The 23,158-nt window shown below is 36.0% G+C and overlaps 4 long non-coding RNA genes across 5 annotated transcripts; 3 read left to right on the top strand and 1 right to left on the bottom strand.

Annotated features, from left to right (window-relative positions):
* Positions 1-347: 347 nt before the first annotated feature.
* LOC128019142 (uncharacterized) lies at positions 348-22,495 on the top strand. Its single transcript, XR_008185088.1, has 4 exons — positions 348-627; positions 1,171-1,235; positions 13,398-13,779; positions 22,224-22,495. It is a non-coding gene; the product is annotated as an uncharacterized LOC128019142 (long non-coding RNA).
* LOC128019147 (uncharacterized) lies at positions 4,659-6,850 on the top strand. 2 transcript variants are annotated; one of them, XR_008185094.1, is made up of 4 exons: positions 4,659-4,916; positions 5,668-5,767; positions 5,933-6,093; positions 6,774-6,850. It is a non-coding gene; the product is annotated as an uncharacterized LOC128019147 (long non-coding RNA). The 2 variants fall into 2 exon arrangements; XR_008185093.1 differs by having other exon boundaries at positions 5,933-6,840.
* On the bottom strand, positions 10,483-12,784 carry LOC128019146 (uncharacterized). Its single transcript, XR_008185092.1, has 3 exons — positions 12,532-12,784; positions 11,705-11,804; positions 10,483-10,712 (listed from the first exon to the last, which is right to left on the bottom strand). It is a non-coding gene; the product is annotated as an uncharacterized LOC128019146 (long non-coding RNA).
* LOC128019143 (uncharacterized) lies at positions 16,746-22,126 on the top strand. The gene is made up of 3 exons (XR_008185089.1): positions 16,746-17,047; positions 17,540-21,283; positions 21,776-22,126. It is a non-coding gene; the product is annotated as an uncharacterized LOC128019143 (long non-coding RNA).
* Positions 22,496-23,158: the final 663 nt, after the last annotated feature.

The following is a 23,158-nucleotide window of genomic DNA, read 5'->3' as shown; positions in this document are numbered from 1 at the left end:
TAAAAGTTGATCTGGACAAGTACATGATAGAATCAAATGTTTTGCAAATCCGCTGGAAAGACCAGATCTCAAATGATTCGCGAAATGCGCTTCGGAGTCCCGATCTGAATCAAATGTTTTGCCGACTCGCTCCGAAGCCCCGATCATAAGATTCGCGAAACGATCTTCGGAGTCCCGATCTGAATCAAATGTTTTGCGAACTCGCTCCAAATCCCAGATGTCAAGTTATTTTCCAGTGAAAGCGCTACAGCGTTCATTCGCTTGCCGAAAAATAGCGGAGGCCAAAAGTATTCAGATGTGTATAGTGTGCCTTTGTGTTCTAATAAAAAAAAAAAAAAAACGTATTTATCATTTCATAGTTTTCCCACCTACGAAAATAAAAATAAGCGTTGAATTGGGCTATATGGTGAGAGGAGGAGACGACAATTACTCTGAGGAAAGGTACTTTAGTGTGTGCTAAGCCCTTCACGGAGGATGAGGTCCGTGTCCAACCGGAGTACGGTCGATCTCGCACCGTGGGCTGTGCCTTCCAGGTTTGCGTGGAAAAGTTGCGGAGACGTTAAATCACGCGTCATAACGGGCTGTTTGTGGTGCAGAGCAGTAAATGTCCAGATGGTCCAGTCCCAGGTGAGTGTGTTAACTAAAACAATAACTTATATTAAAAGCTTATCGGTAACTATATAGACATTAATCAAATATAGTATGTTTTATTTGTATTGTTAGATGTACATTAATCAAATATAGTATGTTTTATTTGTATTGTTTACATGTAACGTTATACATTTAATGTAGCACATGGTAGCAGTTATGCTAACAGTCGAGCTGGTTAGTGAAGCGGTGTTTTTATACTTTTGCCATCACCCTTTTATACTGCTCTCTTTCTGGCTTAAGTCACACAAAAAGCAAAATTAACAAAGACATTTAAAGTTATCAATAAAATCCACAACAATGTAGGAAATACGAGCAGTTGAACAAATCTGTTGTACAAGCAGAATTCAAATTATTTTATAATGGTTTGTAGGTTATTTAACTTTGAATTGATGTTCTAAGTAACTGGTATATTATTGCATACATGTGATAGTAACTTTCCAAATTAATGAGTTGTTTTTATTAAAGTGTTATGCTTAACTCAAAATAATACATGTATTGTTCTTTGCTTTATGTTAATAGGCTCCGTGGCCGTGCACAAACGTAGTGACGAACTTCCGCTGTCGCCAGAAGTCGACCAAGTATAGGTCTCTGCAGGAAAGTAATGGGTGGTTTTAAGAATTTGTGGTCAGATATAAATAAATATGTAATTCCTAATAAAGTTAAAGAAACTCACTTTAAAATAATAAACAGATACTATCCATGTAATGATTTTATTAGTAAGTTTAAAGAAGGGTTTTTGCCATTATGTAGTTTCTGTAAAGAAGAAAATGAAACAATTGTACACTTATTTTTCAGTTGTAATTATACTAAATTATTTTGGTCCCAAGTTTCTTGGTTTCTTTTTGAGTTATTTTATAAGTTTGTCACAATAACCGATGTAATGGTCTTGTTTATGGATTGTGATACTGGTTTAATCCAGGGGAAGTCGTGGCCTAATGGTTAGAGAGTCCGACTCCCAATCGAAAGGTTCTGAGTTCGAGTCCCGGGCCGGCAGGAATTGTGGGTGGGAGTGCATGTACAATTCTCTCTCCACCTTCAATACCACGACTTAGGTGCCCTTGAGCAAGGCATTGAACCCCCAACTGCTCCCCGGGCGCCGCAGCATAAATGGCTGCCCACTGCTCTGTGTGTGTGCACTTCGGGTGGGTTAAATGCAGAGCACAAATTCTGAGTATGGGTCACCATACTTGGCTGAATGTCACTTCACTTCACTTCACTTTTTTTTTTGGTTGGAAATGGATACTATTATTAAACTTCTTACTCTGTTAGGAAAATATCATACATAAAGCAAAATGTATATCGACTGTACCAAATGGTAGATTTCTGAAGATTTTTTTACGACTCTCTAACTTCAATACAGAATAATCGAAAGACATTTAAACTGCTGAAAAGGATACTTAATGTATTAGAAACATGATTGATATGTTATACAGTATGCATCTTATTGCTTTACAGATTCACATGTCTCTGTTTTCCCCTTTTTTGTTATCTCAAAAAAAAAAAAAGTAATGGGAGATCAAGGGGTTTTTACACCATGATACCTGATTAGTTGATGTAATAGTGACGTTAGGTTTAGGGGTGGGGTTGGGTAAGGGGGATCATTTAGATTGCATGATTCAGAAACACCCAGCAGTTTCAAAACACCCACATGGTGATTTTGTTAAATTGATTTCATAAAATGTTATCCTCCACTGCAAATTGTCTTGCAAGTCAAAAGGGTTGAATAATTTGGAACACAACTGTATATTGTCTGTGTGAGAGGAATCAAACAATCATATCCTGCTATCGTTTACTCTTCCTCAGCCCGAAAGTGTTTTTTTTTTCTGCTGAACACTAAAGAAGATGTTTTTTGAGAGTGAACAGTTGACGGCACCCATTGACTTCTATGCTACAGGAAGAAATACTATGGAAGTGAATGGGTACCGTCAACCGTTTGGTCTTTAAAGCATCATCTTTTTAGCATTCAGCAGAAGACAGAAACTCGTACAAAAAATATATATAATTTTTACATTTTATTTAAAGAAATAAATATATAAAATAAGCTCACACAGTTAAACATTTATTCCCAAAGCAACCAACTATGTGTCATTGTTGTTAACTAAGACTGAAACAACTAAAAACAGTTTTCTGTAATTGAAATAAAGCTAAAGTAAAATGATATAGATAAGTCGTGTAAGCTACTACTAAATATGGGAGAAACTTATTTTCTGTAAGGTTGCTTTGCAATGATTTGTAAAGTAAAAAGCACTAATTTTAGTACTGTTTTCATTTAATTTATAAAGTAGTAACTTTTTACAAAAAAAGTTGAAATGCTAAAATTATTAAAACTGACATAACATAAAGGCTAAAAAAAAAATTAATAAAACTAATTCCTAAACCTCAAACTGCAACCATGAGGCTAAAAGCTATGCTATTTGTCACTCTGAGAAAGTGCTGTAACAGTTTATAAAGACCTTGATGTTGTTTGGACACCAGAACCGTGTGTGTGTGTGTGTGTCCACCTAGATGTTCCCGTGTTTGGCTCCTGGGATGATCTTAATCCTCTCAAAGTCCCTCCCCAGGATGATGATGTCACAGCCAGAGTAGTACGCCTGTCTGACACTGATAATCACAGAGAGTTCTACATATCATCTGAATGTAATGTTTTGCTACATTTTTATTTATTTATTTTCTAATTGAGGAATCAGAGTTTTAAATGTTTTCATTTACGGTTAATAATCTCGGCTGCTGCTGTTACACTCACAGTCACGAACAGCTTGAATCATCTGGACTTTTTGTTTTATATTATTTCTTAACATATCAGACAATATCTGCCTTCATATTGCATGCATCTTGTTTATACTCACTTAAAAACTTTTGGTTGCCCTTTTTGTTGTTTTTCGTTGTGTTGTTTTTTATCCTCATTTGTAAGTCGCTTTGGATAAAAGCGTCTGCTGAATGAATAAATGTAAATGTAAACTTATCAAATTATGACTTCGTTTCCTTACATGATTATCGAAATATTCAACTCAAATAAACACCTGTATGATGCAGTATTAGTATTAGAATTTAATTTGGGGTCCTGAAATAACCTGAACACTGCACAGAGGTTAAGATGACCATTTCTACAAAAATAAAATAAAAATTGAAACTCATCCTATTTTGTTTTAATTTTCCCTTACTAAATTATACAGTTACTGATGCTATGGACTGTGGGATTACTAACAGGCTATTGACAAAAATCTGTCTCTAAAACTCTTTTCTCTTTATTAAAAGTTGATCTGGACAAGTACATGATAGAATCAAATGTTTTGCAAATCCGCTGGAAAGACCAGATCTCAAATGATTCGCTAAATGCGCTTCGGAGTCCCGATCTGAATCAAATGTTTTGCCGACTCGCTCCGAAGCCCCGATCAAATTATTCGCGAAACGCGCTTCGGAGTCCCGATCTGAATCAAATGTTTTGCCGACTCGCTCCGAAGCCCCGATCAAATTATTCGCGAAACGCGCTTCGGAGTCCGGATCTGAATCAAATGTTTTGCGAACTCCGAAGGCCCGATCATAAGATTCGCGAAACGATCTTCGGAGTCGCGATATGAATCAAATGTTTTGCGAACTCGCTCCAAATCCCAGATCTCAAGTTATTTTCCAGTGAAAGCGCTACAGCGTTCATTCGCTTGCCGAAAAATAGCGGAGACCAAAAGTATTCAGATGTGTATAGTGTGCCTTTGTGTTCTAATTAAAAAAAAAAAAAAAACTTATTTATCATTTCATAGTTTTCCCACCTACGAAAATAAAAATAAGCGTTGAATTGGGCTATGTATTGTTGAGAGGAGGAGACGACAATTACTCTGAGGAAAGGTACTTTAGTGTGTGCTAAGCCCTTCACGGAGGATGAGGTCCGTGTCCAACCGGAGTACGGTCGATCTCGCACCGTGGGCTGTGCCTTCCAGGTTTGCGTGGAAAAGTTGCGGAGACGTTAAATCACGCGTCATAACGGGCTGTTTGTGGTGCAGAGCAGTATATGTCCAGATGGTCAACCCATTCTCACTCCAAAGGCGTCAAAAACCGAAGCATGGTCAAGCGCCCCTAGCGTCACTTTTATGACGCCAAATGTGCCTCTCGGCGTCGAATATCGAAGCACTACGACCTTCATTGCTTTCAATGGGAAACTTTTGGCGTCAGAATTCGACACGAGGACATGAGATGTTTATCGCTATGAAATCACGTTCAAGAAGTCTCATTCAGCACACATCGCGATACTTGCTATCAGTTCCACAGTTTGGGTGAGTAGTCGTATATACGCTCTTTTAATGCCTTTTATAAAATGTATTCTGTCTTATTTATTAATCAGATTAGTGCCATATGTTTAATCGCTGTATTATATCGGTCATCCGCGGCTGTCTTTGAGTTTCATTGCGTTTAAATAAATGAACACAGCTGCTAATTAGTCTGATTAAACTCTATCTGTCACCTGACGTGCATTAGACCTTCGATCCGTTTTATATTATTATTAATTTCAGGATTAATGATGTAAGTTGTATTTGTAGTAAAATCATGGTAATCAGGACACTTACAATAGTAATAAATGAAATGTGAAGTTAAAACACAGTAAACTGGACATTAGTAACTGTAGTTTTACTATGGTATATTAATAATCAATACAACAATACAATAATCACCAAACCAGCTATGTTTGTATCACTGTAATGTTAGTGTTTTTATGTGCTTTTATATGACAGATATCACAGTAATCATATGTTCTGTAGCATGTTTTTAATACCTTTTAATGTAAATCCCCCAAAAAAAAAAAAATCAAATTAAAAATAAATAATAAAACATGCATTTTTCCATCTTGCAGTTCTTTCATATCAGTTTATATATATATATATATATATATATATATATATATATATATATATATATATATATATTTATTATATCTAAATATTTTGCTCACAGATCATTATTAACATTCTGTATATAATTCAATTTTATTTACTCTCCCCTTTTTATTATTTTTATTTTTATTTTTAGCTGAAAAGACGTAAAGGCAGTCAGCCCAGTGGTGTTTCTGGAGAGGGATTCCTTCAGAAATGGAGAAGACAGAAAGCTGCGGAGGCAGATATATGCAGCAGTAAGTCTGTGATAGTTTGTCCCTTTTATCAAACATTCCTGCTGTTATAATTTGTACAGCATTTGTTGTTTCTTAAACTGTTGCACTGTCCAAATACCCACACTTGCCATCTTTGCACTTGACCACTTGATTACTTATTTGAAGTCTTTCCTGTATTTGGCCTAGTGTTCGAGTGAGCATGATGACCACAAGTGTGTGTCGAACTTTTCATGACCTGATGACTGTGTTTCCCAATCCTGATCCTGGAGAACCCCAGCACTGCACGGTTTTGGTGTCTCTCTTATCTGCCTTGGAGTCTTCACTGATGAGCTGATGAGTTGAATCAGGTGTGTTTGATCAGGGAGACATCTCAAATGTGCAGTGTTGGGCTTCTCCAGGACCAGGATTGGGAGCCACTGCCTTATGGGACACTTATGTGTTTACAGAGATTTTTAATATCTAATTATCAATATTTCACATACTGTACATTGGACAGCTTCCCATGACCTCTTGTGAGATCTCGGCAAAAAGTCTGACGATTTATTCCAAAACATGATGCATGATGGGATACACTAAGCTTTGTATAGTGCTCCGGAGCAGTATTGGAGAGGTTTAGTGTGTGTTAAGGACGCTGTGCTTTGGCATTATTAAGACCGGGGACAGTCTCGTTCACACACTGTCACGTACACACACTCTCAAGTGGCCAAGACTGCAAGTTTGGGTATCTGGACAGGGTCAAAAACTTAAAAATGATCCCTAAACACATCACAGTCTTAATAATCCAGTTTAACACTTGTATGATATTGTACAAGCCCCAGGACGGTCTCATCTGACACTATCAAAAGAATTCATATGACTATAGCTTGCTATTAATTACTTGCTTTCAATAATGGATGCATTTAACATTTAATTATACAGCATCTTTACAGAGGTGTAATGTACAAGTTGCACGTAATTAATAATATTTCCTTCTTTCTGTCTTACAGGATTTTTTGCAGATAATCCTAATGCTGTTCTTCTTTTTCAGGTCTAAAATATCAAGCTCAACAGCTCACTCAAGAGCCAACCCTCACAAACCTTCCTAAAAACTAAAAGAGCTATTACTGAGACTCAACGAATCTTGCCATGATCAGCTCTTCCCAGGTACATTTGTTTAGAATATTTTTTAATCAACATTTACTCCTCAAATGCTCTGGTCTGAATCTTACTTTAAATTAACTTAATTATGTTTAATGAGCAATATTAATTGCACACAGAGTAAGTAGAGATTATCTTGTTTGACAGAAGAGAAGGAAGACCAAGGAAATGATTTGCTCAGGATGAGAAATGAAGATGGCCATCTTGTGCTCAAACAAACAGAAGTCCTCTGGTATGTGTGTGTTGAAGCAATGCTGTGTTATACAACATTTTATGATGATCTCTCACAGAACTGGTCATGTCAGCCTTGATTTCTTTTTTTACTATTACAATTACAGCATGTTAGCAAAGTGTGACTGGACATTTTTAATATGTTTTTAAAAACACACCATCTGTTTTAAGAGTAGACAAGTATCATGAAATTGGTTTAGTTGATATAAACACCAATGTACATTATTTCATTGTTTAGTAAATGTTATGTTATAAATTGTGAATTGATAGTGGATTGGTTTGAAGCCAGGCCTTGCACTGCACAGACTAAAACACATTTGTGAGAGAAGTCAGGAACTTTTGAGAAAGATTCTAGAGGAAGAAAACACATTTACTGCAACAATAGATGAATTCTAGAGTCTCTGAGAACTACACATGCTAATGCAGTCTCATGAGCAAGACCTTTGCCTCTGTAACTTTTTCTTAATTCTTTAATTTTTATTGCAGTATTTTAATTTGTACAGATGATCTCATCAGCCAAATGAGGGGTTTTGACAAAGTGATGCTCTTGAAAGGAGTGAAAGAAGAGGATGTGCTAAATTCTCTTCAGAGAAAAGGCTTCTCAAAAGGTCTCAAACCAGCTTGAAGAATGGTAAGTGTACAGTACTACAAGGGTCATAGTTGCTCACACTGCTAAAATCACACAGAACATAAGCTGAGCTCTCTGTCCATTAAACAACTTCATCTGGATTGCTTGTTTCACTTTGACCAGGTCTGGGATCTTAGGACTGAGAGATCCTCTGGCTGAGAACAAGCTACACCACATCAGTGCTGGATATCAGCCACAAACTGTTTCCAGACACGAGAGAAGAAGAACACGATGGGGAGATGAAACCAGTTTAGATGTGATGATGGGAATCATTATTTTCTGGAACAGTATCTCATGTCTTATATATATCACATGATCTGTATCACAGTTGACTGGATGGGACTGTGTGACTTTTAAGGACATTTCATCACTCATCTGTGTGAACTGATTTATATATAAGGTTAATGTATTTTTGATGATAATTATTTTCATTGAATCTTATTCGTCTTGATTCTACTTTATCAACTTTATAGTCTATGCTTCAATAAAATGAAAATGGTGAATATTGTGTTCTGAAGATTCTTGTTAAATACATAATTTTACTAGGTAGGCTCATATGTGTTTATTTTAGACTTGGAAAAACAACATTTTAATTATTGAGATTATTTTTTTATTTAAGACATAAACATTTTTGATCGGATTAATAACATCTGGGACAGCAGTACACCAGAAAGTAATTTTTTTATATTTTAGTAACAAATATGCAAATTTTTTTGTGAAATAAAGGAAGTTACGAGATTAACTATTCTGCATTACAAGATGGTGCCATGGGCTTTATTGTTACAAACACTTGAGGGATGACTGAGAATGTAGCAGGGATGATCAACGTGGATCTTGTACTGCATTAAAACCAAGAGCAGTCACATTACTGATGTCCAGCACCTGAGGAGCAAGATACTGGGGTGAGGAGGACATTTTTACACTGATTTTTGCTAAATAGTTATATATATATATATTAATAATTAATAATTAATATTCTTAGCACTGCATGAATTTGTCCTTATGTAATAGTGAAGTATCACAATGTGTATACATTGTCCTTGATTACTGCTTTACAGGTGGGGAATAGATAAAGGCAAGTTGTTGCAGGTTCATCCATTATATTTCTTGCCATATACTTCAAAAATCAAATAAATAATCTATTATTTTCATTATTAAATCATTTCTTTCTAATTTTTCAATGTTTCATCAGATGGCCTCACAATGTCCTGTCAAAAGGTATAATAGTCATGATGAATAGAATAGAAAACAGAGGACTGTGAAAACTGTCAGATATAAATGTGACTCAGCTCAGTTTGTTGTCCATTATGAGGAGAATACATATATGTAGGTTTTACTGCCCTTCAACCCCCAGGGGCCCAGTAGCACCCCCCGGAAGAGCCCAAAACTGTACATTTCAAATGGCTGTAAATCAGAGTCCAATTAACATATCAAAGAGAAAATGGGCAGGATTATTACTTATGCTATGCTGATAAAATAATGTTGAGCTCAGTTTTCAGAAATAAATGGAAAGCTGACATAAAGGCATTTTAAATATTGCTCACTGTAAAATACCACATTTCAGCCTGCCTCTCAAATATATCATAGAGGTTTGCACAATAAACATATTTAGATATCCAGTTTTCCTTAAAATAAATAATTTATTTCGTTTCGTTAATAAAAAGTTTTAAACTACATTACCCACAAGCCTCCGTCGTTCTATCTATGCAAAGGCAACACTAGGGGGCTGTTTTTTGTAGTTCATTGAAGTTATGCTTAGGGTTAGGATTAGGATCTCGCTAAAGATGTAATTTTTCTCAAGATAGCAACACTTCATTGTTGACTTAATATATTACTAATGTGATGATAGCAGCAAAACATACTTTTTAACATGATGCGCTGTTTAATATGGGTTAAAAGATAGTCCAACCACAGACTGTCCTGAAAATTCATAGCCAATGACATCAAAGCTGAGCAGCAGCGACACACTTCCTTATCCATGTATGACCGACGTCTTTCGTTTTTCGGCTGAAGGGATAGATTCGGTTAACAATAGATTAAGCTTGCTACTTATTAGATTCTGTTTTATTAACGTCTTCACCTTCCTCCGTTGTTCAGCTTGACAAACATTGGGCAATATTAATGTGCACATGCCCAGCAGTCGCAGTTGTATCCAACAGACAGATTCCTCTATAATAAATATAAGACACATTTTTAAGATTTGTATTTTTTTTTTTTTGACCAAAGACAAATATATTTACTAATCAAATGACGTGCTTCTAAAATTTACATTGTATATTACATTGTGTTTTAAAATTAAAATTGTTCACATTTGTGTTTCTGTGATTTACCATTCTCTACCATTTGAACTCTAGGAATAAAAACTGAAATTATAAATGAATGAATGAATGAACAAATAAATACATAAAGCATAATAAACATGCATATTTTTGTAAGGATCTTCCATTATTTATTTATATGTCAAACTCATTTAAAGACAACATGCCCAAATTACTACACTGCATCCTCTGTCATCAAGCTCGTTTTTGCCACCATAAAGAACAAAAAGGCAGTTATGTTGTAAACATTAACTATTTTCAGTATGCAAATGAAAATGCTTTTATTAAAAAACAAAACAGTAAATACAGTATGTCTTTCAGAGAACACTGGAAAAAGTGTTGTGACCAAAATGTTATACAACACAATGTAAATGTTTCAAACTCACAAAAAAACACCATGAAGACATGCATGTCAAGTGTGCAATATATTTTTAATATGGAGCGCTATTTTTAACTATTGTTTTCATCACTGGTTCTGTAATGTATTCATTATGAGCTTATAATTAAAACAAAGTTACATCTTCTGCAAAAATCAAACCACTGCAAAGTCTAATCACTGATCCAGGGACCATTTCTGTGTGTGTGGGTGATAAAGAGTAAACGAGGTGAGTCCTTGTGCATGATGGAGCTACAGCGTTATCCTCAAACAATCCTGTAAGACAGAAAGGAAGGAAATATTAAATGACATTCAACTTATACATTACACTGTGTTTTGTTTAGACCATAAAAGCAGCCTCTGTAAAGATGCTGTATAATTAAATGTTAAATGCATCCATTATTGAAAGCAAGTAATTAATAGCAAGCTATAGTCATATGAATTCTTTTGATAGTGTCAGATGAGACCGTCCTGGGGCTTGTACAATATCATACAAGTGTTAAACTGGATTATTAAGACTGTGATGTGTTTAGGGATCATTTTTAAGTTTTTGACCCTGTCCAGATACCCAAACTTGCAGTCTTGGCCACTTGAGAGTGTGTGTACGTGACAGTGTGTGAACGAGACTGTCCCCGGTCTTAATAATGCCAAAGCACAGCGTCCTTAACACACACTAAACCTCTCCAATACTGCTCCGGAGCACTATACAAAGCTTAGTGTATCCCATCATGCATCATGTTTTGGAATAAATCGTCAGACTTTTTGCCGAGATCTCACAAGAGGTCATGGGAAGCTGTCCAATGTACAGTATGTGAAATATTGATAATTAGTTATTAAAAATCTCTGTAAACACATAAGTGTCCCATAAGGCAGTGGCTCCCAATCCTGGTCCTGGAGAAGCCCAACACTGCACATTTGAGATGTCTCCCTGATCAAACACACCTGATTCAACTCATCAGCTCATCAGTGAAGACTCCAAGGCAGATAAGAGAGACATCAAAACCGTGCAGTGCTGGAGTTCTCCAGGACCAGGATTGGGAAACACAGTCATCAGGTCATGAAAAGTTCGACACACACTTGTGGTCATCATGCTCACTCGAACACTAGGCCAAATACAGGAAATACTTCAAATAAGTAATCAAGTGGTCAAGTGCAAAGATGGCAAGTGTGGGTATTTGGACAGTGCAACAGTTTAAGAAACAACAAATGCTGTACAAATTATAACAGCAGGAATGTTTGATAAAAGGGACAAACTATCACAGACTTACTGCTGCATATATCTGCCTCCGCAGCTTTCTGTCTTCTCCATTTCTGAAGGAATCCCTCTCCAGAAACACCACTGGGCTGACTGCCTTTACGTCTTTTCAGCTAAAAATAAAAATAAAAATAATAAAAAGGGGAGAGTAAATAAAATTGAATTATATACAGAATGTTAATAATGATCTGTGAGCAAGATATTTAGATATAATAAATATATATAAATATATATATATAAATATAAACTGATATGAATGAACTGCAAAATGGAAAAATGCATGTTTTATTATTTATTTTTAATTTGATTTTTTTTTTTTTTGGATTTACATTAAAAGGTATTAAAAGCATGGTACAGAACATATGATTACTGTGATATCTGTCATATAAAAGCACATAAAAACACTAACATTACAGTGATACAAACATAGCTGGTTTGGTGATTATTGTATTGTTGTATTGATTATTAATATACCATAGTAAAACTACAGTTACAGTTACTAATGTCCTGTTTACTGTGTTTTAACTTCACATTTCATTTATTACTATTGTAAGTGTCGTGATTACCATGATTTTACTACAAATACAACTTACATCATTAATCCTGAAATTAATAATAATATAAAACGGATCGAAGGTCTAATGCACGTCAGGTGACAGATAGAGTTTAATCAGACTAATTAGCAGCTGTGTTCATTTATTTAAACGCAATGAAACTCAAAGACAGCCGCGGATGACCGATATAATACAGCGATTAAACATATGGCACTAATTTGATTAATAAATAAGACAGAATACATTTTATAAAAGGCATTAAAAGAGCGTATTTACGACTACTCACCCAAACTGTGGAACTGATAGCAAGTATCGCGATGTGTGCTGAATGAGACTTCTTGAACGTGATTTCATAGCGATAAACATCTCATGTCCTCGTGTCGAATTCTGACGCCAAAAGTTTCCCATTGAAAGCAATGAAGGTCGTAGTGCTTCGATATTCGACGCCGAGAGGCACATTTGGCGTCATAAAAGTGACGCTAGGGGCGCTTGACCATGCTTCGGTTTTTGACGCCTTTGGAGTGAGAATGGGTTGAGATGGTCCAGTCCCAGGTGAGTGTGTTAACTAAAACAATAACTTATATTAAAAGCTTATCGGTAACTATATAGACATTAATCAAATATAGTATGTTTTATTTGTATTGTTAGATGTACATTAATCAAATATAGTATGTTTTATTTGTATTGTTAGATGTAACGTTATACATTTAATGTAGCACATGGTAGCAGTTATGCTAACAGTCGAGCAGGTTAGTGAAGCGGTGTTTTTATACTTTTGCCATCACCCTTTTATACTGCTCTCTTTCTGGCTTAAGTCACACAAAATTAACAAAGACATTTAAAGTTATCAATAAAATCCACAACAATGTAGGAAATACGAGCAGTTGAACAAATCTGTTGAACAAGCAGAATTCAAATTATTTTATAATGGTTTGTAGGTTATTTAACTTTGAATTGATGTTCTAAGTAACTGGTATATTATTGCATACATGTGATAGTAACTTTCCAAATTAATGAGTTGTTTTTATTAAAGTGTTATGCTTAACACAAAATAATACATGTATTGTTGTTTGCTTTATGTTAATAGGCTCCGTGGCCGTGCACAAACGAAGTGACGAACTTCCGCTGTCGCCAGAAGTCGACCAAGTATAGGTCTCTGCAGGAAAGTAATTTGTGGTTTTAAGAATTTGTGGTCAGATATAAATAAATATGTAATTCCTAATAAAGTTAAAGAAACTCACTTTAAAATAATAAACAGATACTATCCATGTAATGATTTTATTGGTAAGTTTAAAGAAGGGTTTTTGCCATTATGTAGTTTCTGTAAAGAAGAAAATGAAACAATTGTACACTTATTTTTCAGTTGTAATTATACTAAATTATTTTGGTCCCAAGTTTCTTGGTTTCTTTTTGAGTTATTTTATAAGTTTGTCACAATAACCGATGTAATGGTCTTGTTTATGGATTGTGATACTGGTTTAATCCAGGGGAAGTCGTGGCGTAATGGTTAGAGAGTCCGACTCCCAATCGAAAGGTTCTGAGTTCGAGTCCCGGGCCGGCAGGAATTGTGGGTGGGAGTGCATGTACAATTCTGACGACCACGACTTAGGTGCCCTTGAGCAAGGCATTGAACCCCCAACTGCTCCCCGGGTGCCGCAGCATAAATGGCTGCCCACTGCTCTGTGTGTGTGCACTTCGGGTGGGTTAAATGCAGAGCACAAATTCTGAGTATGGGTCACCATACTTGGCTGAATGTCACTTCACTTCACTTCACTTTTTTTTTTGGTTGGAAATGGATACTATTATTAAACTTCTTACTCTGTTAGGAAAATATCATACATAAAGCAAAATGTATATCGACTGTACCAAATGGTAGATTTCTGAAGATTTTTTTACGACTCTCTAACTTCAATACAGAATAATCGAAAGACATTTAAACTGCTGAAAAGGATACTTAATGTATTAGAAACATGATTGATATGTTATACAGTATGCATCTTATTGCTTTACAGATTCACATGTCTCTGTTTTCCCCTTTTTTGTTATCTCAAAAAAAAAAAAAGTAATGGGAGATCAAGGGGTTTTTACACCATGATACCTGATTAGTTGATGTAATAGTGACGTTAGGTTTAGGGGTGGGGTTGGGTAAGGGGGATCATTTAGATTGCATGATTCAGAAACACCCAGCAGTTTCAAAACACCCACATGGTGATTTTGTTAAATTGATTTCATAAAATGTTATCCTCCACTGCAAATTGTCTTGCAAGTCAAGGGGGTTGAATAATTTGGAACACAACTGTATATTGTCTGTGTGAGAGGAATCAAACAATCATATCCTGCTATCGTTTACTCTTCCTCAGCCCGAAAGTGTTTTTTTTTTCTGCTGAACACTAAAGAAGATGTTTTTTGAGAGTGAACAGTTGACGGCACCCATTGACTTCTATGCTACAGGAAGAAATACTATGGAAGTGAATGGGTACCGTCAACCGTTTGGTCTTTAAAGCATCATCTTTTTAGCATTCAGCAGAAGACAGAAACTCGTACAAAAAATATATATAATTTTTACATTTTATTTAAAGAAATAAATATATAAAATAAGCTCACACAGTTAAACATTTATTCCCAAAGCAACCAACTATGTGTCATTGTTGTTAACTAAGACTGAAACAACTAAAAACAGTTTTCTGTAATTGAAATAAAGCTAAAGTAAAATGATATAGATAAGTCGTGTAAGCTACTACTAAATATGGGAGAAACTTATTTTCTGTAAGGTTGCTTTGCAATGATTTGTAAAGTAAAAAGCACTAATTTTAGTACTGTTTTCATTTAATTTATAAAGTAGTAACTTTTTACAAAAAAAGTTGAAATGCTAAAATTATTAAAACTGACATAACATAAAGGCTAAAAAAAAAATTAATAAAACTAATTCCTAAACCTCAAACTGCAACCATGAGGCTAAAAGCTATGCTATTTGTCACTCTGAGAAAGTGCTGTAACAGTTTATAAAGACCTTGATGTTGTTTGGACACCAGAACCGTGTGTGTGTGTGTGTGTCCACCTAGATGTTCCCGTGTTTGGCTCCTGGGATGATCTGAATCCTCTCAAAGTCCCTCCCCAGGATGATGATGTCACAGCCAGAGTAGTACGCCTGTCTGACACTGATAATCACAGAGAGTTCTACATATCATCTGAATGTAATGTTTTGCTACATTTTTATTTATTTATTTTCTAATTGAGGAATCAGAGTTTTAAATGTTTTCATTTACGGTTAATAATCTCTGCTGCTGCTGTTACACTCACAGTCACGAACAGCTTGAATCATCTGGACTTTTTGTTTTATATTATTTCTTAACATATCAGACAATATCTGCCTTCATATTGCATGCATCTTGTTTATACTCACTTATAAACTTTTGTTTGCCCTTTTTGTTGTTTTTCGTTGTGTTGTTTTTTTATCCTCATTTGTAAGTCGCTTTGGATAAAAGCGTCTGCTGAATGAATAAATGTAAATGTAAATTTATCAAATTATGGCTTCGTTTCCTTACATGATTATCGAAATATTCAACTCAAATAAACACCTGTATGATGCAGTATTAGAATTTAATTTGGGGTCCTGAAATAACCTGAACACTGCACAGAGGTTAAGATGACCATTTCTACAAAAATAAAATAAAAATTGAAACTCATCCTATTTTGTTTTAATTTTCCCTTACTAAATTATACAGTTACTGATGCTATGGACTGTGGGATTACTAACAGGCTATTGACAAAAATCTGTCTCTAAAACTCTTTTCTCTTTATTAAAAGTTGATCTGGACAAGTACATGATAGAATCAAATGTTTTGCAAATCCGCTGGAAAGACCAGATCTCAAATGATTCGCGAAATGCGCTTCGGAGTCCCGATCTGAATCAAATGTTTTGCCGACTCGCTCCGAAGCCCCGATCAAATGATTCGCGAAATGCGCTTCGGAGTCCCGATCTGAATCAAATGTTTTGCCGACTCGCTCCGAAGCCCCGATCAGATGATTCGCTAAATGCGCTTCGGAGTCCCGATCTGAATCAAATGTTTTGCCGACTCGCTCCGAAGCACCGATCAAATTATTCGCGAAATGCGCTTCGGAGTCCCGATCTGAATCAAATGTTTTGCCGACTCGCTCCGAAGCCCCGATCAAATGATTCGCTAAATGCGCTTCGGAGTCCCGATCTGAATCAAATGTTTTGCCGACTCGCTCCGAAGCCCCGATCAAATTATTCGCGAAACGCGCTTCGGAGTCCGGATCTGAATCAAATGTTTTGCGAACTCCGAAGGCCCGATCATAAGATTCGCGAAACGATCTTCGGAGTCGCGATATGAATCAAATGTTTTGCGAACTCGCTCCAAATCCCTGATCTCAAGTTATTTTCCAGTGAAAGCGCTACAGCGTTCATTCGCTTGCCGAAAAATAGCGGAGACCAAAAGTATTCAGATGTGTATAGTGTGCCTTTGTGTTCTAATAAAAAAAAAAAAAAAAAAACTTATTTATCATTTCATAGTTTTCCCACCTACGAAAATAAAAATAAGCGTTGAATTGGGCTATATGGTGAGAGGAGGAGACGACAATTACTCTGAGGAAAGGTACTTTAGTGTGTGCTAAGCCCTTCACGGAGGATGAGGTCCGTGTCCAACCGGAGTACGGTCGATCTCGCACCGTGGGCTGTGCCTTCCAGGTTTGCGTGGAAAAGTTGCGGAGACGTTAAATCACGCGTCATAACGGGCTGTTTGTGGTGCAGAGCAGTAAATGTCCAGATGGTCCAGTCCCAGGTGAGTGTGTTAACTAAAACAATAACTTATATTAAAAGCTTATCGGTAACTATATAGACATTAATCAAATATAGTATGTTTTATTTGTATTGTTAGATGTAACGTTATACATTTAATGTAGCACATGGTAGCAGTTATGCTAACAGTCGAGCAGGTTAGTGAAGCGGTGTTTTTATACTTTTGCCATCACCCTTTTATACTGCTCTCTTTCTGGCTTAAGTCACACAAATTTAACAAAGACATTTAAAGTTATCAATAAAATCCACAACAATGTAGGAAATACGAGCAGTTGAACAAATCTGTTGAACAAGCAGAATTCAAATTATTTTATAATGGTTTGTAGGTTATTTAACTTTGAATTGATGTTCTAAGTAACTGGTATATTATTGCATACATGTGATAGTAACTTTCCAAATTAACGAGTTGTTTTTATTAAAGTGTTATGCTTAACACAAAATAATACATGTATTGTTGTTTGCTTTATGTTAATAGGCTCCGTGGCCGTGCACAAACGTAGTGACGAACTTCCGCTGTCGCCAGAAGTCGACCAAGTATAGGTCTCTGCAGGAAAGTAATTTGTGGTTTTAAGAATTTGTGGTCAGATATAAATAAATATGTAATTCCTAATAAAGTTAAAGAAACTCACTTTAAAATAATAAACAGATACTATCCATGTAATGATTTTATTGGTAAGTTTAAAGAAGGGTTTTTGCCATTATGTAGTTTCTGTAAAGAAGAAAATGAAACAATTGTACACTTATTTTTCAGTTGTAATTATACTAAATTATTTTGGTCCCAAGTTTCTTGGTTTCTTTTTGAGTTATTTTATAAGTTTGTCACAATAACCGATGTTAATGGTCTTGTTTATGGATTGTGATACTGGTTTAATCCAGGGGAAGTCGTGGCCTAATGGTTAGAGAGTCCGACTCCCAATCGAAAGGTTCTGAGTTCGAGTCCCGGGCCGGCAGGAATTGTGGGTGGGAGTGCATGTACAATTCTCTCTCCACCTTCAATACCACGACTTAGGTGCCCTTGAGCAAGGCATTGAACCCCCAACTGCTCCCCGGGTGCCGCAGCATAAATGGCTGCCCACTGCTCCGGGTGTGTGTGTTCACTGCTCTGTGTGTGTGCACTTCGGGTGGGTTAAATGCAGAGCATTGGGTCACCATACTTGGCTGAATGTCACTTCACTTCACTTTTTTTTTGTTGGAAATGGATACTATTATTAAACTTCTTACTCTGTTAGGAAAATATCATACATAAAGCAAAATGTATATCGACTGTACCAAATGGTAGACTTCTGAAGATTTTTTTACGACTCTCTAACTTCAATACAGAATAATCGAAAAGCTCTAAAGACATTTAAACTGCTGAAAAGGATACTTAATGTATTAGAAACATGATTGATATGTTATACAGTATGCATCTTATTGCTTTACAGATTCACATGTCTCTGTTTTCCCCTTTTTTGTTATCTCAAAAAAAAAAAAAGTAATGGGAGATCAAGGTGTTTTTACACCATGATACCTGATTAGTTGATGTAATAGTGACGTTAGGTTTAGGGGTGGGGTTGGGTAAGGGGGATCATTTAGATTGCATGATTCAGAAACACCCAGCAGTTTCAAAACACCCACATGGTGATTTTGTTAAATTGATTTCATAAAATGTTATCCTCCACTGCAAATTGTCTTGCAAGTCAAGGGGGTTGAATAATTTGGAACACAACTGTATATTGTCTGTGTGAGAGGAATCAAACAATCATATCCTGCTATCGTTTACTCTTCCTCAGCCTGAAAGTGTTTTTTTTTTCTGCTGAACACTAAAGAAGATGTTTTTTGAGAGTGAACAGTTGACGGCACCCATTGACTTCTATGCTACAGGAAGAAATACTATGGAAGTGAATGGGTACCGTCAACCGTTTGGTCTTTAAAGCATCATCTTTTTAGCATTCAGCAGAAGACAGAAACTCGTACAAAAAATATATAATTTTTACATTTTATTTAAAGAAATAAATATATAAAATAAGCTCACACAGTTTAACATTTATTCCCAAAGCAACCAACTATGTGTCATTGTTGTTAACTAAGACTGAAACAACTAAAAACAGTTTTCTGTAATTGAAATAAAGCTAAAGTAAAATGATATAGATAAGTCGTGTAAGCTACTACTAAATATGGGAGAAACTTATTTTCTGTAAAGTTGCTTTGCAATGATTTGTAAAGTAAAAAGCACTAATTTTAGTACTGTTTTCATTTAATTTATAAAGTAGTAACTTTTTACAAAAAAAGTTGAAATGCTAAAATTATTAAAACTGACATAACATAAAGGCTAAAAAAAAAATTAATAAAAACTAATTCCTAAACCTCAAACTGCAACCATGAGGCTAAAAGCTATGCCATTTGTCACTCTGAGAAAGTGCTGTAACAGTTTATAAAGACCTTGATGTTGTTTGGACACCAGAACCGTGTGTGTGTGTGTGTGTGTGTGTCCACCTAGATGTTCCCGTGTTTGGCTCCTGGGATGATCTGAATCCTCTCAAAGTCCCTCCCCAGGATGATGATGTCACAGCCAGAGTAGTACGCCTGTCTGACACTGATAATCACAGAGAGTTCTACATATCATCTGAATGTAATGTTTTGCTACATTTTTATTTATTTATTTTCTAATTGAGGAATCAGAGTTTTAAATGTTTTCATTTACGGTTAATAATCTCTGCTGCTGCTGTTACACTCACAGTCACGAACAGCTTGAATCATCTGGACTTTTTGTTTTATATTATTTCTTAACATATCAGACAATATCTGCCTTCATATTGCATGCATCTTGTTTATACTCACTTATAAACTTTTGTTTGCCCTTTTTGTTGTTTTTCGTTGTGTTGTTTTTTTATCCTCATTTGTAAGTCGCTTTGGATAAAAGCGTCTGCTGAATGAATAAATGTAAATGTAAATTTATCAAATTATGGCTTCGTTTCCTTACATGATTATCGAAATATTCAACTCAAATAAACACCTGTATGATGCAGTATTAGAATTTAATTTGGGGTCCTGAAATAACCTGAACACTGCACAGAGGTTAAGATGACCATTTCTACAAAAATAAAATAAAAATTGAAACTCATCCTATTTTGTTTTAATTTTCCCTTACTAAATTATACAGTTACTGATGCTATGGACTGTGGGATTACTAACAGGCTATTGACAAAAATCTGTCTCTAAAACTCTTTTCTCTTTATTAAAAGTTGATCTGGACAAGTACATGATAGAATCAAATGTTTTGCAAATCCGCTGGAAAGACCAGATCTCAAATGATTCGCGAAATGCGCTTCGGAGTCCCGATCTGAATCAAATGTTTTGCCGACTCGCTCCGAAGCCCCGATCAAATGATTCGCGAAATGCGCTTCGGAGTCCCGATCTGAATCAAATGTTTTGCCGACTCGCTCCGAAGCCCCGATCAGATGATTCGCTAAATGCGCTTCGGAGTCCCGATCTGAATCAAATGTTTTGCCGACTCGCTCCGAAGCACCGATCAAATTATTCGCGAAATGCGCTTCGGAGTCCCGATCTGAATCAAATGTTTTGCCGACTCGCTCCGAAGCCCCGATCAAATGATTCGCTAAATGCGCTTCGGAGTCCCGATCTGAATCAAATGTTTTGCCGACTCGCTCCGAAGCCCCGATCAAATTATTCGCGAAACGCGCTTCGGAGTCCGGATCTGAATCAAATGTTTTGCGAACTCCGAAGGCCCGATCATAAGATTCGCGAAACGATCTTCGGAGTCGCGATATGAATCAAATGTTTTGCGAACTCGCTCCAAATCCCTGATCTCAAGTTATTTTCCAGTGAAAGCGCTACAGCGTTCATTCGCTTGCCGAAAAATAGCGGAGACCAAAAGTATTCAGATGTGTATAGTGTGCCTTTGTGTTCTAATTAAAAAAAAAAAAAAAAAACTTATTTATCATTTCATAGTTTTCCCACCTACGAAAATAAAAATAAGCGTTGAATTGGGCTATATGGTGAGAGGAGGAGACGACAATTACTCTGAGGAAAGGTACTTTAGTGTGTGCTAAGCCCTTCACGGAGGATGAGGTCCGTGTCCAACCGGAGTACGGTCGATCTCGCACCGTGGGCTGTGCCTTCCAGGTTTGCGTGGAAAAGTTGCGGAGACGTTAAATCACGCGTCATAACGGGCTGTTTGTGGTGCAGAGCAGTAAATGTCCAGATGGTCCAGTCCCAGGTGAGTGTGTTAACTAAAACAATAACTTATATTAAAAGCTTATCGGTAACTATATAGACATTAATCAAATATAGTATGTTTTATTTGTATTGTTAGATGTAACGTTATACATTTAATGTAGCACATGGTAGCAGTTATGCTAACAGTCGAGCAGGTTAGTGAAGCGGTGTTTTTATACTTTTGCCATCACCCTTTTATACTGCTCTCTTTCTGGCTTAAGTCACACAAAATTAACAAAGACATTTAAAGTTATCAATAAAATCCACAACAATGTAGGAAATACGAGCAGTTGAACAAATCTGTTGAACAAGCAGAATTCAAATTATTTTATAATGGTTTGTAGGTTATTTAACTTTGAATTGATGTTCTAAGTAACTGGTATATTATTGCATACATGTGATAGTAACTTTCCAAATTAACGAGTTGTTTTTATTAAAGTGTTATGCTTAACACAAAATAATACATGTATTGTTGTTTGCTTTATGTTAATAGGCTCCGTGGCCGTGCACAAACGTAGTGACGAACTTCCGCTGTCGCCAGAAGTCGACCAAGTATAGGTCTCTGCAGGAAAGTAATTTGTGGTTTTAAGAATTTGTGGTCAGATATAAATAAATATGTAATTCCTAATAAAGTTAAAGAAACTCACTTTAAAATAATAAACAGATACTATCCATGTAATGATTTTATTGGTAAGTTTAAAGAAGGGTTTTTGCCATTATGTAGTTTCTGTAAAGAAGAAAATGAAACAATTGTACACTTATTTTTCAGTTGTAATTATACTAAATTATTTTGGTCCCAAGTTTCTTGGTTTCTTTTTGAGTTATTTTATAAGTTTGTCACAATAACCGATGTTAATGGTCTTGTTTATGGATTGTGATACTGGTTTAATCCAGGGGAAGTTGTGGCCTAATGGTTAGAGAGTCCGACTCCCAATCGAAAGGTTCTGAGTTCGAGTCCCGGGCCGGCAGGAATTGTGGGTGGGAGTGCATGTACAATTCTCTCTCCACCTTCAATACCACGACTTAGGTGCCCTTGAGCAAGGCATTGAACCCCCAACTGCTCCCCGGGCGCCGCAGCATAAATGGCTGCCCACTGCTCCGGGTGTATGTGTTCACTGCTCTGTGTGTGTGCACTTCGGGTGGGTTAAATGCAGAGCACAAATTCTGAGTATGGGTCACCATACTTGGCTGAATGTCACTTCACTTCACTTTTTTTTTTTTGTTGGAAATGGATACTATTATTAAACTTCTTACTCTGTTAGGAAAATATCATACTTAAAGCAAAATGTATATCGACTGTACCAAATGGTAGATTTTTGAAGATTTTTTTACGACTCTCTAACTTCAATACAGAATAATCGAAAGACATTTAAACTGCTGAAAAGGATACTTAATGTATTAGAAACATGATTGATATGTTATACAGTATGCATCTTATTGCTTTACAGATTCACATGTCTCTGTTTTCCCCTTTTTTGTTATCTCAAAAAAAAAAAAGTAATGGGAGATCAAGGGGTTTTTACACCATGATACCTGATTAGTTGATGTAATAGTGACGTTAGGTTTAGGGGTGGGGTTGGGTAAGGGGGATCATTTAGATTGCATGATTCAGAAACACCCAGCAGTTTCAAAACACCCACATGGTGATTTTGTTAAATTGATTTCATAAAATGTTATCCTCCACTGCAAATTGTCTTGCAAGTCAAGGGGGTTGAATAATTTGGAACACAACTGTATATTGTCTGTGTGAGAGGAATCAAACAATCATATCCTGCTATCGTTTACTCTTCCTCAGCCTGAAAGTGTTTTTTTTTTCTGCTGAACACTAAAGAAGATGTTTTTTGAGAGTGAACAGTTGACGGCACCCATTGACTTC

This window comes from Carassius gibelio, chromosome A8, assembly GCF_023724105.1.
Source record: "Carassius gibelio isolate Cgi1373 ecotype wild population from Czech Republic chromosome A8, carGib1.2-hapl.c, whole genome shotgun sequence".
NCBI classification, from domain to species: domain Eukaryota; kingdom Metazoa; phylum Chordata; class Actinopteri; order Cypriniformes; family Cyprinidae; genus Carassius; species Carassius gibelio.
The sequence above is the reverse complement of the archived record's forward strand: the minus strand, read 5'-3'. Positions and strand labels throughout refer to the sequence as shown.